Raw genomic sequence first — 17,283 nt, 5'->3', positions numbered from 1 at the left:
GCTATGCTAGTTTTCTACGTGTGGGTATCTTATTCATACCTGCACACCATGCGCTGTAAACAATTGGCTAGTTACTTTGTCATATTCTGGACTCATGGTATAACTTCAGGGCTGATTTTCATTAGTGTAGTCTAAGCTGTTAACTAATTAAATAACCTTAGTTGCCTTTTAACTAATCCTGTAACAGTGCAATCCTATACAAGTCTATGCAAAGGCAGACCCCACTGAATTTAATGGAATTTACTCCCAGGTAAGTAAATATAGGATTGCAGCCTAAATATATTTTCAACTTCCCTAAACTTCAACGTGAGGATCTTTAGGTATTGAAGGAAGGATATTCGCTGGAGCTGGGTGGTGGCATTCAAATAGAATCCTTGCCTGACATGCTTCTGGTCTCTTAACACTCACTGTGTGCTCACGTCTAGATATCCTGTCCATCCATTGGTTTCTGAGCTCTCACTCCTTCCCCACCTGCCTAAGCAATCAAGACTGAACTCCTGGTTGGGATTCCATTCTTCTTTCTACACTAGCCTTCCCCAAGCTGTTGTTCTTCATATATTTTGGACTACAACTCCCATCAGCCCTGGGCAGCATGGCTGATAATCAGGAACAATGGGAATTGTAGTTCACAATATCTGGGAAGGCTGTGCCAGCCCAAAGAATTAAGACAGTGTTTAGAAAGAGTGAAAGGCAGAAATACCTGCAACAAACGGATGTGATAGACACCACCTTCCTTCTTGGGCTGTGGATTTCAGCAGCTCTCTTTCACTTGTCTCCATGATTGGGCCCTTAGAGGACAGATGACAGTACAATGATTAACACCATTGACTCTGTCCCAACATTAATACGATTACCATTATCATTCTTCAACTAGCATAATCTATGGCTGAAGAAGGGCATGATAGCTCTGAGAACAGGCCTTATCATTTGTATCAAAGGTGGAGGAAAGATCAAGGAGAAAGAGGATGGAGAAGGAGCTGTTTGACCTCCCTGAAAGAAGGTCATTAATGATTTCTGTGAGAGCAGCTCCACTGGAGTGAAGTGTCTGAAACCAAACTGGAGAGCATCAGAGAGGAATAGAAATGAGTTCAAGAGACTGGGAGGAAATTCATCATGGAAAGACAAGAATGGCAAATAGGATGAGGAGATGAATGCAATGGCATTGGGAGAGATGGGAAAGGTTGAGAGGGTAAAACACAACAGCAGTGGCAGAAGACGTATAATGTAGTGGAGGTGGGGATATTTACAGAAAAGTGATAGACACTGTGAAATGCTTTAAATGCTTAAGTGCCAATATCATATTTATGTCGGTTCCTTATGAGCATGTCAGAAAGCACCATTATCCAGAGACTCCCGCATTACCTTTTAGGGGATCCAAAGAAGCTAGCATAACCAAAGAAGCCACAATCTGAGGGCTACATGTGCCGAATTCCTCCTACTTTCTAAAATGTCCTTTACCAAGTATGAATTTGATTAGTTAACAGAATGATTGTTTAGAGAATGAAACCACTGACAACGGTAAGATACTGTAATAAAAGAGCACCATTGAGGCCAAGATTTCTAAATAAAAATAAACTGCATTTAAAGCCCAGAGTAGTGCTCTAATAGAATAATTCTCTCCTTAACTACCAAATGCAGAATACTGGGTCTATGTGTTGCTTAACGGTGCTGGTGGTGGGATATAATATCACGTACAAGGCACTGTTGATTTCAAGGTTCATAAGATCATGTTGGTATTGCTTTGCTTCTGTATACTACGTTTAAGCACAGCGATGACTGTGAAAGGTTAATTTGTGCGACCAATTGGTTCATTAACTGCCATTAAAAAGTCTTTTTGAAAACAAAACAAAACAAAATGGCTTCCGTGAAACAATGTATGGAGTGAATAAGGCATATCCTGTTGTCAGGATACATGTTTGAGGCAATTATCTAGATAACGGATTTTTTGAAAAAACAAAACAAACTGGATTTTTTGAAATTTTTTTAGCTGAAAGCAGCAGCTATATCCATGAGATATAATGCGGTAACAGATGAGGAATTCAGATGTCTGGGGAAGACAGAGATGAGAGGTTTTGTCTGCTCTGCTTTCCCGCTGACTTCTTCACCCACTAGATAATGGGGAGACCTACTACCAAAATGCTCTTGGGATGTGGCACTGGGCTTCCTCAGTTTCCTCACCTGGTTACTGTACGAACCTTTGTGGGAAAGGGGATCCAGCGGAGGTAGAGATGTTCCCTGGGACTTTCAAGGCTGAGCCATGGACTGCTCTTCACTGAGAAGCTATAGCAATATGGATCGTCTGATGGGGGTAATGCTAAGCATTGCAGTTCCTGACAGAGACAGTGCTGGACCTCTTCAAAGTTTCTTCAACTCGCCCCTGTAAACTGAAGACTGGGGGTGAGTTTGCTTCTTCTTTTCCTCATCCTGAAGGGCCATCATGAGTAATTATATCAAGCTCAGGTGATTGAAACCGCAAGCAAGGTCCAAAGAGCACTAGTCCCACTATGGGATTGGGACTGAATGAGTGAGCACTTTATGTGGAGTGGGAATGAGCAAGCATATTATGGGTAATTTACTGGGCACCTTGAAGCAACCCATATTTCACAGCCCTGCTGACCACAAGCAGCAGAACAATCTTTTGGCCACTGGCAATCTGAGAGTTGTGTGGTAGCAGGGAGGCCATTGTAACTTGTCCAAAGTCTCTGCCTGTGATAGAAACTCACCAGCCCTGCTGAAGCTGTTTCCCCCCCCTTCAATTGTTTACATATTGGAAATGGGCTTACAAATAGATGGATAAATAAAAATACAGCATGCAACTCTTCTATACTATAAAGATGGTCTTTTCAGTGCGAGTTAGATGTGAGTAACTATAGAGAGGGTGGCACTGTGGTCTAAACCACTGAGCCTCTTGGGCATGCCGATCAGAAGGTTGGCAGTTCGAATCCCTGCGACGGTGTGAGCTCCCATTGTTCTGTCCCAGCTTCTGGCAACCTAGCAGTTTGAAAATATAACAGCGCAAGTAGATAAATAGGTACCGCTGTGGCGGGAAGGTAAAGGGCATTTCCGTGTGCTCTGGCTTTCATGTTCCGTTGTGCCAGAAGCGGTTTAGTCATGCTAGCCACATGACCTGGAAAGCTGTCTGCAGACAAACACCAACTCCCTCAGCCTGAAAAGCAAGACGAGCGCAGCAAACCCATAGTCGCCTTTGATTGGACTTAACTGTTCAGGGTTCCTTTACCTTTACCTTTTAACTATAAAGTCTATTATATAACAGAGCAAAATTCATTTACAAGCTTCATATTCTACTTATTAAATCAGCCTTTCTCAACCTTGGGTTCCCAGAAGTTGCTGGAGTACAACTTCCAACATCCCTGACCACTGGTCCTAGCTTGGGATGATGGGAGTTGTAGTCCAACAACATCTGGGGACTCAAGGTTGGGAAAGGTTGTATTAGACACTTCCTCCTAGGAGCCTAGGATAGCATACAAAGTTCATCCCAAGGTTCTATGATGTAGGTTAGCCTGAGAGGGAATGACTAGCCAAGATCATCCAGGAAGCTCCATGGCTGAGTAGGGATTTGAGACTGAAATTCTCTGGTTCTATTTCAGTGCTCAAATCACCTATACCACATGGGCTCTATTAGTCCATTAATCAACCAGACACAAGGTAAATGCAACACTACAAGCTCCTGGGCTATATTTCAGCCTAATTGGTTCATTTCAAGTACGTTAAGTCCTGTAATGGTATGATGGACCTTATAGTATTTAATGATTTATAATATTATTGTGGATGATTCAAGGGGGGGGGGGCAACTGAAATGCAGATGCCGGCAAAGTACAGTCAATACATTTTACATACAGAAATTAGTCATGTAGGTCAATATCTTTATACTTTTGCATTTTGGTTGGATCATAATTTTTGAAGGAAAAAGATTTGCCCTTTCTACTTTCACTTCAAAAAACCAGAATCAGTTGAGATTCCATCAAAGGCAGTGGAACAAATTTAACTTCATGGTATAATTCCACCGTGATCTTTCATAAACATTAAATTATATCCATAATTTGTAACTGTGTGTGTGTGTGTGTGTGCGCTGTTAACTCAGACTCTGCTTAACATGCCACACCACAACTGTTATACAACTGATAGCTGTTGCAGTAGCAATTTGTTCACTAAGCTGAAACCCTTTCATTGACTAACTGGAGTTCACATTCCCTCAAAGTAATTGGAAAAATGCATCTGGAGTTAGATGGACTTTGCTAATTTGTTTTATTATGCATGGAAATATTGGTATAAAAAGGTGTTTCAATTATTTTCTATGGCAGGGACCTATGTATTCTCTGTACTCACAAAGACTTTAAATGGAGTTATTTTTCCCTGCCTGTAATCATCCCCCCCACTTTTAAGTACCCAGGCAGAAAAAAGTAAGTTTACTGCTCCTAGCACAATGGCCCTCTTCACTTTTAGGTTTGGGAGACCTGGGTGACCTACGAAAGTTAATTAGAAGGCTAACAAAGACTAAGACAGAGTAGAATACATCGCCTCTCCTCCAGCCAAAGATGTCATCCATTAATTAGGGAAATCGTTAAGGTGGCCTTTATTGAATCCATTGAAAATCGGCAGTTGGCGGTCGACAGTTTTGATCAGATTTTCTTCTCCCCAATAAAGCTGGCCTTAATGGTACGAAAAGTAGAAGGGATGAGTGTGGTGAACTAGCAAGGAGAAGGGAAGCAAGGGGGGGGGGAGAACCGGGGAGGGGTGGGAAGTATGTGTTTCAGTGACATTACAGTTAAACAGCCACCAATTGTGATGGCTTTGATTCTCAGGCTACATGGCATAGTTTTTCCATGATGTAATCTTTATTGAACCTGGAATCTGAGGGGGAAGCTAGCTGTTGCCAGTCTCGCCTCTCTTGGACTTAGGGGACTCTGGATGTTGACAGCACAGCGATAAGAGGTGAAACTCACTTGCATTTTGCCATCTGAACATCATTTCTCTTAATACCGAGCTTGTTGGCTGGTTAGTTAAAACATCTCTCTACAGTTACAAATATATACACATATGTTATAAATATATAAACATGCTTAGCTTGATCCGGTGACACTTGTTTTCAATAATGGGTTGAAGCACACATTAATTTTGTTCCTTTTTTTCTGTTTGGGTTTCTCTCTCCTCCCTTTTCGCTCTTTGAACTGCAACACTTCCAAACTGCATCTGCATGATATGAGAGTATCCATGTGACACAATATCGCCCCATGCAATCGTTTTCACATAATAATTTTAACTTGTTTTTATTTGATGGTTGAGATGAGGCTCTCAAATATGAAAATTGCATGGGGCTCGGTTTATAATTTTATGTTCTTTGGGAAGGAGCTGCCCCCCTACTTCTCTCACACACATACCCCCCCCCCGTTAAACAAGCTGTATCTCTTACAGCAATTCACACACTTGAGAATTTGATGTCTCTTCTTGAAATGCAGTAGACAAGGACTTACTGCACCACTATCTGTCCATCTGTGCAAGCTTCTTGTATCTAAGCAACTTTTCATTTGGGGTGTATGTGGGGGGGGAAGGCAAAATGCAAGGGTGTCACTTTGCAGAGAGTGTAACACAGAAAACAGCTATTCCAGAGTGGCATGTTTACCTTCTCAGAATTGCAGCCCTAATCCTGTATTCATTGTACTGATCTAGTGAGAGCTTTAAGTACTTAAAGAATGACAGATCAGGCTCCCTTTGAGTGTTTGGATAAGTGCACATCTTTAGTCTGGAAAACTGTGCAAAAATGTTTTAGAAACTCAATTTTGTGTTGGGGGTTTTTAGGAAGAAAAGTATAAGGATCAATGGTACTACGTATTTAAAATGATTTCCCCATATTAACAGTGAAATCCTAGGCATGTCTTCTCAGAAGTTCTACTGAATTCAGTGAAACTTACTCCCAGGTACATGTGTGCAGGATTGCACACTTACCTCGGAGTAAGTCCTATTGACTTCAGTAGCACTGGAGTAGACATGCATGGGACTGCACTGGACAATGTTGTCTTAAATAAAGCTCAGGTTCTGCAGACAAACCAAATTATACAAATTAACAGATTGTATTGTTTTATGTAACAGACCTAGCAGATCATTTTTTTCCATAAGCATGTTTCATTGGTATGATTTATGTTGAATCTAATGCATGACATTTTGTAGAATCTGAAAACTTTTGGGGCAGGACACACAAGCTAGATCATAAAGCCTTTTACAGATGCTTGTTATTGTTTCCAAAAAGTATTTTCACAATCATTAGGGCTTCCTCAAAGCAAAAATAAAAATAAAAATACATTTCTAAAAATATTAATTGCTGGGGAAAGGATAAGTAACACTGCAGTCATATACATACTGAACTAGGAGTACAGTATGTCATGCTGAACACATGTTTGCATTGCACTGGAAGTCCACCTCGCCAGTCATTTTAGGGGGAAAGGCAATGGAGACTGTCATTATATATTGATACAATATATATATATTTATTTCCTTTGGAAATAAAACCATAAATTATCCTGATTTAATACTAGATAAGGCTGCTCCTTTTTGTTAAAACTAACAGTTCAACACTTCAAATTTAAATCCTATACTCGCTTACCTGGGAGTAAACCTCACATAGCTCAATGGGTCTTCTTACTTCTGTGTGGACATGTATAGGATTACACTGTAAGTGGCTTTCTTCAATCTTATATTGGTTCAGCCTTTCACAAACTTTGTCTCTTGCCATTCTAAGCATTTGTATGATCATCCTTACTCCCTGTCAACAATTTGGGTAAGTCATTCATTTCTATTTAAAGAGAAGACTCCACTTTCCTGTGAGTTGTGCTTGAACTGCAGTTGCAAATAGAGATTCAGATGTCACCTGGAACTTTCTTTGGAGAAGAATATGCTGTCACAGAATAAAATTCCTGGTTTGTGGCTCTGTGCCCTGCCCCCCAGTTAATATATGCTGAGGATCATGGAGGTTGCAGGTCTTCCCTATATCTTGTAAAGTGAATGTTAATAACTTCACAACTTCAACTGGTATGTACCCTGCTTCTAAGTGGGGAGAGAGCTTTTTAGACTGCTTTATGTTTGGAATGCCAAGTGACCAGATTTCCCAATAAGCATACTTTTATTAATAGCTTATTAACTTCAGCCTCTGTGCCTGGCCTTTTCAAATAACCACTATATTAAATGTATTTCTATCCTGCCCTTCCACTGCATTTGCAATACTATAGGCTGCTTACAACATACAATAAAATCCAACAAAAATAAATAATCAACAAAAACAATAAATAGCAGTAAAACAGAAACAGGCATGCAGGTGGCAAAACCAAAAACAGAGGGGCATCCATAGCAGAATTCTGAATGTAGCTGGTCAGATGCCTGCTATATATGTATATATTTAAGCAGCAAGAAGCAAGGAGGAAGAGGGCCAAACTGACCTTCTGAAGTAAGGAGTTCTGTAATCCAGGCATAACCACAGGAGGAAGTCCTCTCCCACATCTCCACCAGCCATGCCTGTGTGTTGTACTGTACACTACTGCTGAACTGCTATTTTTGTTTTATATGAGGAATTGAGACACTCACTTCACCCACAAGTGGTCCAAAGGCAAAGTAGGAAGGCTGATTTGTGGTAGTGACAAGCACTGACTACTGGTTTCGTGTGTGTGGCTATGACCCAAGAAAATGGTTGAGGGTGCAAGGTTAGGAGATTGGCAAAAATGTTTACTTGTCTTCAAGTTTTCTACAGAGAGCTGCATACCTTGTACTATTCTTCTCTTTTCTCACTGTGCAAACAGAAGGAAAAAGGGGAAAGTGGATAAAGTTCTTCAGTGCTATGAAGAAGATAAGATACAGGAAGTAGAATGCGGAAGTACATGTAATATGTGTGTGCGGATGTGTTACCTATAGCACATTTTCCTGTGAGATTTTCCAAATAGTTTTGTGCAATGTTCCATGAGGATAAAAAGGAGAAATAGGGACAGTGGTAAGCCAGCAACATGGTTGTTGTTGTTTTTTATGAAAGCAGAAGACCATTAAGTCTAGAGAGAACATTTTAGCAAGAGTTAGCACAGCACTTCATAAATATATGGTTACATCAGTTGTAACTGTAATCCCATAACAATGACTCAGATATGAAGGAGTCTGGAAAGGGCTGCTCCAGGTCTTGTGGCATTCCAAAGCCCAATGTTATCAGAGTTGGAGGGGGAACAATCCCTGTATACCTTCCTGGAGGGAACCAAACACTCTGCCCTGCACCCAAGTTCCATTATTCCAATGACAAAGGTGGAGACCATGACTCCTACCTACCAGGAAATTTATCACTTACCTAAATTCTCCAATGAAACGCAATCTATGATGGCAGGAATGGTTCTCCTGAATGGTTAAAACAGCCTTCACCAACCTGGTGCCCTCCAGATATTTTTGACTACAACAGTTCAACATTAACTGGCTGGGGTTGATGGAAGATGAAGTCTTAAGTATCAGTCAGGTTTTGGACTGACTCAGGTTTATGGGAGTTGTAGTCCAAAACATCAGAAGTACAAGGGTGACAAAGGCTGGATTAGTGTTTGGGGCTTGGACTGGGGAGACCCAGATTGAAATCCCCACTCAGTTATGAAGCTCTCTAGCCTTGTAGTCAGTCACTATAGCTCTTACATAATCTACCTCACTTGATTGCTGGGAGGATTAAGATGGGGTGATGGAAACAAATCAAGAACAACAAAATCATAAATACAAATACAAATGACAGCAGGAATAAAAAGAACAGTTGCCAATTGCTCAGAAGCAGTACAATTTGACCTCTGGAGCAATGTATGGACTTCAGAATATGCTTTTGGCTACTTGCTGTCTGCTCCATCATTGCTTACTCAGCTAAACACTTAAAAACCCAGTAGGGCATTGGTTCTCAACTGATGGGTTAGGAACCACTACCAGGTCATGGCCTAATCCAAGGTGGGTCACAACAGAGGAACTACTACTATGCAAATGTATGGTGAAAAATTGAGAAGTGGGTCCCCAAATGCATATTGTGTAAAAGATGGGTCCCAGGTCTGAAAAGGTTAAAGACTTCTGCAGTAGGGCATCTCCCAAGTACATAACTCCAGCTCTGAACATAACATATATAAAATTGGCACAACTATCTCAATGAAGTTTGAGCTGCTGTAATGTATAGACTGAGACTGAGAATCATTTTCTACTCCAGTATAGAAAATGGATGTGCACTGGTTCACTGTGAAAATTAGAATAAGGAAATGTACTCTAATGGTAAGTTCTGTTTGGGAGGCTCTAACTTTACTGACTGTTTACAAGTCCTAGCTGAATCTGGACTTCACCCCCACCCAAGTACTCCATTCATCTGGACTGCACATATAACTAATGGATGACAACTATATATTTATTATACTAAAAAACAAACAAACAAACAAACAAACAAAAAAAAACACATTACCCACACAGGTCACAAGTAACTAAATTGGAGGTATCCTTTTCTATGAAACTGGCATGTTTGGTATATAAAGTGTGATTCTTTAGATATGCTGAAACATAACTGGGATAAAAATATTAATAAACAGACACAGTGTCATAGTATATGAAACATATTTAAATAAAATATAATACAAATTAAAACCAATGTATGTCTCTAATAAAGTCTGAAGCAGCAAAAGGGTTCCAAGTTAGAATCATATGGAATGACCAAGTGTCCACAAACTGCTTAGTATGGCTCATAACTGTCATAAATAAAAATGAACTGAACAAGTAAAGATATCCAGATGTGTTTCAACCAAGGTCTTCCTTATTGGTCAGAACAAAGTGATTTATCAGGCATTTTTTTCAACCTAAATAAGAAGCCAGAACCTTTAATACTTCAAGATGCTAGGACTTTCCATTAAAGGGGCCTAAATGGCTTGGGGTTGAGATGTGGAACGGAGCACATCTTCCATATCAACCTGCCAAGAGTGACTTGAGACCTTCAGTGGAAGCCTTTCTCCAAGTGCTTTCCTTATGGAGAAGTATGTTATGTAGCTACAAAAGCCTTCTCAGGACATACCCTGACTTTGGTATGCACCCCACCAATTATTAGCTCCAATATTACTCTCAGCTTGGAAACATTTATATTTGCAGAGGCATTTTTAATGGTCATGTTTAGTCTGCTTTATAGGCTTACTCAAGTTGTCATTGTGGCCTCTTATTTTGCTAATCTGTTGTGAGGTTTCTAATGTTTTATTACTGTAATATATTGGTATTTAATATGAATAGTTATTTTAACCGTGCCCTGTCGTACCACGCTGTCAAATATGACAGGATGAAGTGGGATATAGCTTTATTTAAAATAAACAAATAAATAATTCTCCCTCATTCCCTGCCATTTATTTTCCATCGATGTCCCTTCTCCTCTTAGAGGAGAGAGAGAGAGAGAGAGAATGTGGGGATGGGGGTGGGGAGACAGGGAGAAGGAAGGGAGAGAGAGAGAGACATTTTCTTTCACACGAGCCCTCAGAATTACAGTTCATGAACTATTCAGTAAACTGACCGGCCTGAACCTCCCCTTCAACGGCCTAATCTAAGGGGTGGATCTATGTGTTTTGTTGCTTGTCAAAAACAATCACTCCTCGGCCCATTACATTTACAGCACGTCGTCCTTTAATTGGTGTAACACACTGAGGGCTGAAAGGAAGAAAGTCCTACAAAAGAGCCCGAGTGAATGAACCCTGACTCACACAAAAATACTCTTCAGAAGTTCAGAGCCGGGCACTAACAAGGAGGTAGAGAGTTAGCTGGAAAAGAGGTTAAGTTCAGAAATGTGCCACCTTGAAGATCCTCCCTTCAAAGCCATGATAACATTGACAAGATGAACGGCAAAGGGGGGGGGGGGGGAGAGGAGTTAATCATTCCTGGACTGGGGAGAGTTTAACAAAATAGGGGATCGAGAGGATCCTTTTGCCCCCTCCTTTCCTCTCCACCTCTTCATTTTGAAGGATTTTTAAAATTTTTATTCTTTTTTTTTTTTAAGGCAGCGATATGTGCGCTTTTCTTTTCCTCGGCAATCTTCTTTCCATTAACATCTTCTCTCGATCTCTCGGCCTTCCTCTATTTAATCGAACCGACGAGAAGCATCTTTTTAAAACTGTGTTTTTATATTTTGAGAGGTGGGAAGAAAAGTGTCTGGAGCGGGCATAAGAACGAGGCAAATCAAAGGAGGATTTAAAGATTGGGACTTTAAAATGATGGGTCAGGAGGAGGAGGAGGAGGAGGGAGAAAACAGCTAAACTTGACGGGAGAGGGGAAAGGAAGACTAAATAGCAGGGGGTGGGTGGGGTTGGGAGGCGGGGGGGGGAGAGGGGGGGAACCCGAGTCCTTTCTCTGACAACTTTGATTACTGTGATCTGCATGGAATAATTACAACATATCTTCTGTGTCACAAAGTTCCAGGGAGACTTTTCTTTCTCTGAACTCCCAGCCATTTCTTTGCTTAGTAGCTGTCAGGGAATTGGTGAAAAGGAGGAAGGGAGGGAGGGGGGAGGGGGAGACGGGGCGGGGAAAGACTTGCTTTTGTTTTGTTTTTTTAAAGCTTCAGTTCAACGGAGCCGAAAAAGTCAGATTCCTCCGTTCTCTTCATTTGTCGCTAATGTTCAAGGGTAGACGTTCCTGGAGTTCCCTATCAAACAACACAGGAATTTTTATTTTATTTTATTTAGAAAGGGTTTTTTTGTTTGTTTGTTTTTAGAGGATAGGGACGGATCCGAGGTTTGGGATGTGAGACTCCTGAAGGCCCTGTGATGAGAAGAAGAAAAAGTTCAAACTATTATTATTCTTGTCTCATCTTCGCATTCTATCATCAAAAGCAACAACAAGATGAGTGAACTCCAGGTTGACCAAAGTTCAGTGATTGCAGGTCTCCTATCCACTCAAGTCAGGCCTGGAGAAGGACCTCAGTGTCATGCATATAAAAGACAGAAATATGATGGAAGAGGGAACTTTCTTTTAAGGGCGGACCCCCTCTTCTGCCGAAACTGTGCTCTTGCTGGGGATCAAGTCAGCTTTCTCCCCCTCCCCCCTCCTCCAAATTCCCAGCTTTAATGAACTTTGTCCAGCACTTCATTCCCTGCCCAGATCTCTCTCTCTCTCTCCCCTATTTCTTCTTCTTCTTACTATTTTAATGTAAATGCCATCTTTTGGGTGGGTGCCTGGAGTAGGGAGTTAATGATCCCCCCCCCACTCCTTGCACCCTGTTAATAAATTAATGCACCTTTCATTGCTCCTACACGGATCTGAACCTCGAGCTTTGTGTTTTGCTGACTGACCCTTCGTCCTTTTACTTTTGTGGGCGAGTTGCCCCCATGCTAAAGCTGGGGGCTCTCCTCTTCTCCCCACCTCGCCCCCCTCCTTAAATCAGCTCCCTACAGTCCTACCCGAGTTTGTAATCCGTCAAAAAGCCGTTGATTGCTGCAAGCGTTACTTTTTCATGAGGGAAACTTCGAAGCAATTTGAGAGAGAGCCCGGCTCAATGAATACATTTGCCCCCAGATGCTCCCCCCTCGCTCCCCTCCATTCTTCGCCTGCACTTGATGAGTTTCTCTGGCACAAATCAGCCCTTACAGGCACAGAATGGGCAATCCCTTGATCCCCATCAATTGTCATCCCGAGTTTGGGCCACTTTGACCGCCAATAGTGGGGAAGTCAGAGCTAATCCTCAGAAGGAATCACGGGAAAAGAAAGGCAACAATAACCAAGTCAAGCGTAAAAAATGAAAGAGAAATCTCTATTATCACCCACTACATTTCCCAGCGATGTAGTGAAAAAATCAGCTCGTTTGTCATTCGAGTCAGACACCCGGAGAAGAATATGGGGTCGTGGTGGGTTGGTAGACTCACACGACGTAAAGGAGCAATATTTGAGAGCAAAAGGCCTCTCCCTTTGCCAAATCCTCCTCACATCCGCCATAACCATTAAATACAGACTGACTTTATTCTGTATGGGAAGGGCGAGGAAGGGGGGGGGGGAGGACAAAAAAGCCCAAAGAGCTCGGAGGAAGAAATGGAAGCGCCCGCAGCCTCAGCCTCCTCCTCCTCCTCGCTTATAATGGCATAAACGGCTCTGAATGGGTGTCAAAGGCTCTCTCTCTCTCTCTCTCTCTGTCTCTCGTGTGTGTGTGTGTATGTGTGTGTAATGAAGGAGAGAGAGGAGAGAGTTGTATGTCGGTGTGTCAGGACGTGTAGGATTGATACTGTTCTCTAGTTCAGAGAGAAGCCGAGGGTCTCCTCAGAATGTCAGCGTTTGTGTGACAGGAAGAAAACTGTGATACCAAGCTCGGGAACTCGGTGTGTATGTGTGTTGTTTGTACCGGCGACCAATTGTGCTGGTATTGGCGACCAATGTTCTACTACTCCACTGTTGTGTTGAGTGCCACCTCAGAAACCACGTGCTTTTAGAATGGAAAGAAGGGAACCTGCAAGGAAAAGCGCGGGAAAGTCCTGCGCGCGCGCGCGCGAAAATTATATTCCTCTGCGAGAGGAGACGACTGTGAGAGAGAATGTTTCATTAAAATGAGTGTATTTTGAAAGAGTGTGATGCAAAAGCTTGAGAGGAAAAGGGAGCAGATATCTATATCTATATCTATATCTATATCTATATCTATATCTATATCTATATCTATATCTATATCTATATCTATATCTATATCTATATCTCTATATCTCTCTATCTCTCTATCTCTCTCTCTCTCTCTCTCTCTCTATATATATATATAGAGAGAGAGTACTCTTGTGTCTAGAATATATGGAACGAAAGGAAATAAAATGAATGTGCGCGCGCGCGCATTATTCAGAGGAATTGCATTGGCATAATTGAACAGTTGAAAGGCGGAAGACCCTGTGCTGTTTGTGAGAGAGAGAGAGAGAGAGAAGAGAGAGAGAGAGAGAGAGAGAAAAGAAAAGGCACCTTTACACAGAAAATGTTAGGGGTGATGGACCGAAGGGTAGCAAGAGAGGAAAAGTGAGATATGCTTAGAATGAGGGGAAGGGGGATCATAAGAATCCATATGAACGAGTGCATGCAAATGGTGTGAAAGTGTGTACCAAGGAATTCAGAGAAAAGTGGGTAATCATAGTGTGAACGTCACAAGGAGGAAGATCACGCCTATGTGTGCGCCCCCCCATATGCTTCTGTATGTTTTGTTCTTCACCCATATTGAAGTATGGGAAATGGGGAGAATACGCTGGAATGAGGCGAAGTGTTTAGTTGAGATACCACTTCTGAGCAGGAAGTTGCATGTCACCTCAAAAGTGCCTGGACAGAAGAAGAAGAAGAAGAAGAAGAAGAAGAAGAAGAAGAAGAAGAAGAAGAAGAAGAAGAAATTGGCAGTGTGTGAGAGGGACTGTGTTTCCCTCAGACATTTCCATGCAGCGCCACACAACACGCGTGATTTTGCCTCAAGTGCAGCACACCCCTCAGCTGTCTCCTAGGTTGCCACCATCCCTGTGAGGGGTGTGCCTCTGTTATTATTTTTATTCATTAAATTTGTACACCGCCCTATACCCGCAGGTCTCACAACACAGAACCACGATATAAAATACGCGCGTAAGGGAGCGCACGGGACTGCAAGAGGCGGTCGGTTACGCCCGCATCGTAAGTCAAGGGAAGCCCCGGGTGCAACTTGGTCAGTTATATCTGGGTGGCTTCTTCGGACACGGACAGCCGTGAGAGAAAAGGAAGTGCGAGGAAGTGCGTGGAGAAGGCGGCGAGAAGTCTGAACTGCGCGTGCGCGAGGTGCGCGGGTGGCAAACGGAGGCCAGCCTGCGAGGCTGGACTAGAGAAGCTCTCTGGGCGCATCCTGCCTGTCTCTGCGCTGGTGTGGAGTGGTCATTGGAGGCTGCGATCCTCGAGGCCCCCTGAATAGGCTGCGTGTAGGTTGTGTAAGCAGGTGCCTGCTCAGGACCCCAACCAAGCTGCCATTTCGGGTGACCTCCAGAGCCTGGTGCTGCCGCGGGTGATGATGGTGGTGGAGGGATGGCGGGGGGGGGGGGAGGTTGTGAGGGAGGAGGAGATGGAGGCAGAGCAGACAGAAAGAGGGTCGCCGGGAGGGAGCTATGGAGGGGAAGAAGCAGCTCGGAGCCTTGGGAGAGGGAGAGGGAGAGAGACGGCAAACACTGCCACTTTCCACGCTGACACCTACAATTAACCAATCTAAGGGTGTGATTCCTTTACTCCGCGGCCAAGCAAGGGGCGAAGTGAGCACTAAAGAGCCGGCTGCCAAGCGCTGGGCTGAATGATGGAGGGCTTGGTGGAGACAAGTAAACAACTTCATAGGTCCGAGAGAGAGAGAGAGAGAGAGAGCGCGCGCTGTGGGCAGATGATCAGGTCCCCCCTCCTATTCTTTTGAAACGTATCTCGGAGAGAAGGGTTTTCCTTGTGGCCCCCATAAAATCCAGGGGTTTCGCTCCTTTTGAGGCTGTCCAAGTGGACTGCGCTTTCAGAAAGCGAGGAGATCAAGGGCTTTGAGGAGCAATCCTTTGCATCTCTACTCAGAAGTAAGCCGCGTTTAGTCCAATGGGGCTTACCCCCACCGAAGTGCGTATAGGATTGCAGGCTAGATGTGTTATTTACACGGGGGAAATGCCATTATGAAAAGACCATGGATCTTTTTCTTTTCTTCATAAGAAACTTTTGCTTGTTAAACGGTGCAGCACATTTGGTTTATCAGAAACGCCTATTTACATTAAATTCATTAAATTAAAAAAGGACAATGTTTTAATAGCGATTTTAAAAAAATAACTGAATTGAACCACACACATAGATGATAACTTTGTATTAAAGGGGAACAACTTATTACTTAACATACTTGGGTGTCCTATGTTAGGCAAGCATCCCCAAGTGGCGTGCAATAATCACGTGCGTTAAAAGAATAATGGAGACATCTCAAATGTTTTCTTTCTTAAACATGTTGATGGTTTTCTAGCGGGGTGGAGTGAGTAAGTAAGTCTTGTTTACCATCTACTATCAGAAAAGAATTTAAACTTCCCATAGGAAATGCATGTACTCAGAAGACAGCCCCACAAATTTCAGATAAAAGTCCTTACAGTCCTAGTAGAGGCCAAGACCTGTGGAGTTTGTCCCGCGTCTATAATCCCCATACGTCTCAATTCTGAGACAGCGATTTCTCCTACTGTCTGCACTTTACAGTACACAGAAAATACTACTGCTTCCTTTCCTAGCAGAAAGGATGGCTTTAACTTTTATCCCGTGGTTTGGACTTTGGCTGAGAGAGGGAGGCTAACTCGAATGACCCATATTTGATGGTCGTCTTTCTTACGCCGGAGAAGGTAGAAAGAATGTGATATGGATGAACAACTACTTTTATTGTTATCCCTACTGTTGTTATTCTTATTCTATCAAAGCGTGTTCGAGGTGTAGGGCTAAATGCTGTCTTGCATGGAAGTACCTTGCTGTTAGCGCAGGGATGCATCTCACATTTTTATCTGACGAAGAGTTTGATAACATCACTTCCAACATGCACGGAAATGTTTGGGCAGCTTCTAACGCCTGTTGGAGTTTGGGCTCCCGCGTGTGTGCGTTAGGTGTCCATCTTTACTGAAAGGATCCGTTGGCATGACATAGAGAGAGCTTATCAAATACATACATCTGTTTCAGAAATAACTGGCTTGGAATAAAGGCTTGGTGGGATTGTTTGTTTGTTTGCAGTGGATCCAGTTCTCTTCTCTCCTTACCAGACAAAGATGAACAAAGTTCGCCTGGAGTCAGTCACCCAGACCTCTTCGCAGAAGCGGTCCAGCAGCAAATGTTTGAAGCAGGTGGATGCAAACGAGACTTCTGGAGGCTGCGGGATTCCACCGTGCTCCGAGCCTCGCTAAACTGAACGTCCTGGTGCTTCATCCGTAGAATAGACAGAAACTATTTTGTAATTGACACTTTTTTTAAGTGTGAAAGGATGGCTGAGGGCCAGATTTCAAAACAACGGAGACAATTGGGTAGCTCGGTAGACCTTTAAACCCCCCCCAAAAAAAAACCAAACAAAAAACAGCAAGGCGAGGAAGGTGGAGCTTTTAGCAAGGCAAAATCCACCTCCACACGCGTGGTAAGTGTTCTCTCTTATCTTTGGGCTGCTGCTCGTCCTTGTTAGACTGAACCGCTGCTTATAGGCAACCTTTCGACTGCGGTGTCTTGGCCCGGATTTACATAAAAGTGCGATCTTTGCATCATCGCAGCTCTCGGAAGGGTGCTTGACGAGCGCGGGAGGCACTCTGCAATCCCTAATTA

The 17,283-nt window shown here is 42.9% G+C and overlaps 1 long non-coding RNA gene across 1 annotated transcript in view; it reads right to left on the bottom strand.

Moving 5' to 3' along the window:
* Window positions 1-17,283, bottom strand: part of LOC309339487 — a 35,645-nt gene that overhangs the window by 5,304 nt on the left and 13,058 nt on the right. The window contains exon 2 of the long non-coding RNA XR_014155404.1: window positions 701-788. This is a non-coding gene — a long non-coding RNA (uncharacterized lncRNA). The remainder of the gene's footprint in view (window positions 1-700; window positions 789-17,283) is intronic.

The sequence above is a fragment of the Podarcis erhardii genome (assembly GCF_964252035.2).
Source record: "Podarcis erhardii genome assembly, chromosome: 3".
Lineage (NCBI taxonomy): Eukaryota > Metazoa > Chordata > Lepidosauria > Squamata > Lacertidae > Podarcis > Podarcis erhardii.
Note: the sequence above shows the minus strand (reverse complement) of the source record. Positions and strands in the feature narration are given on the sequence as shown.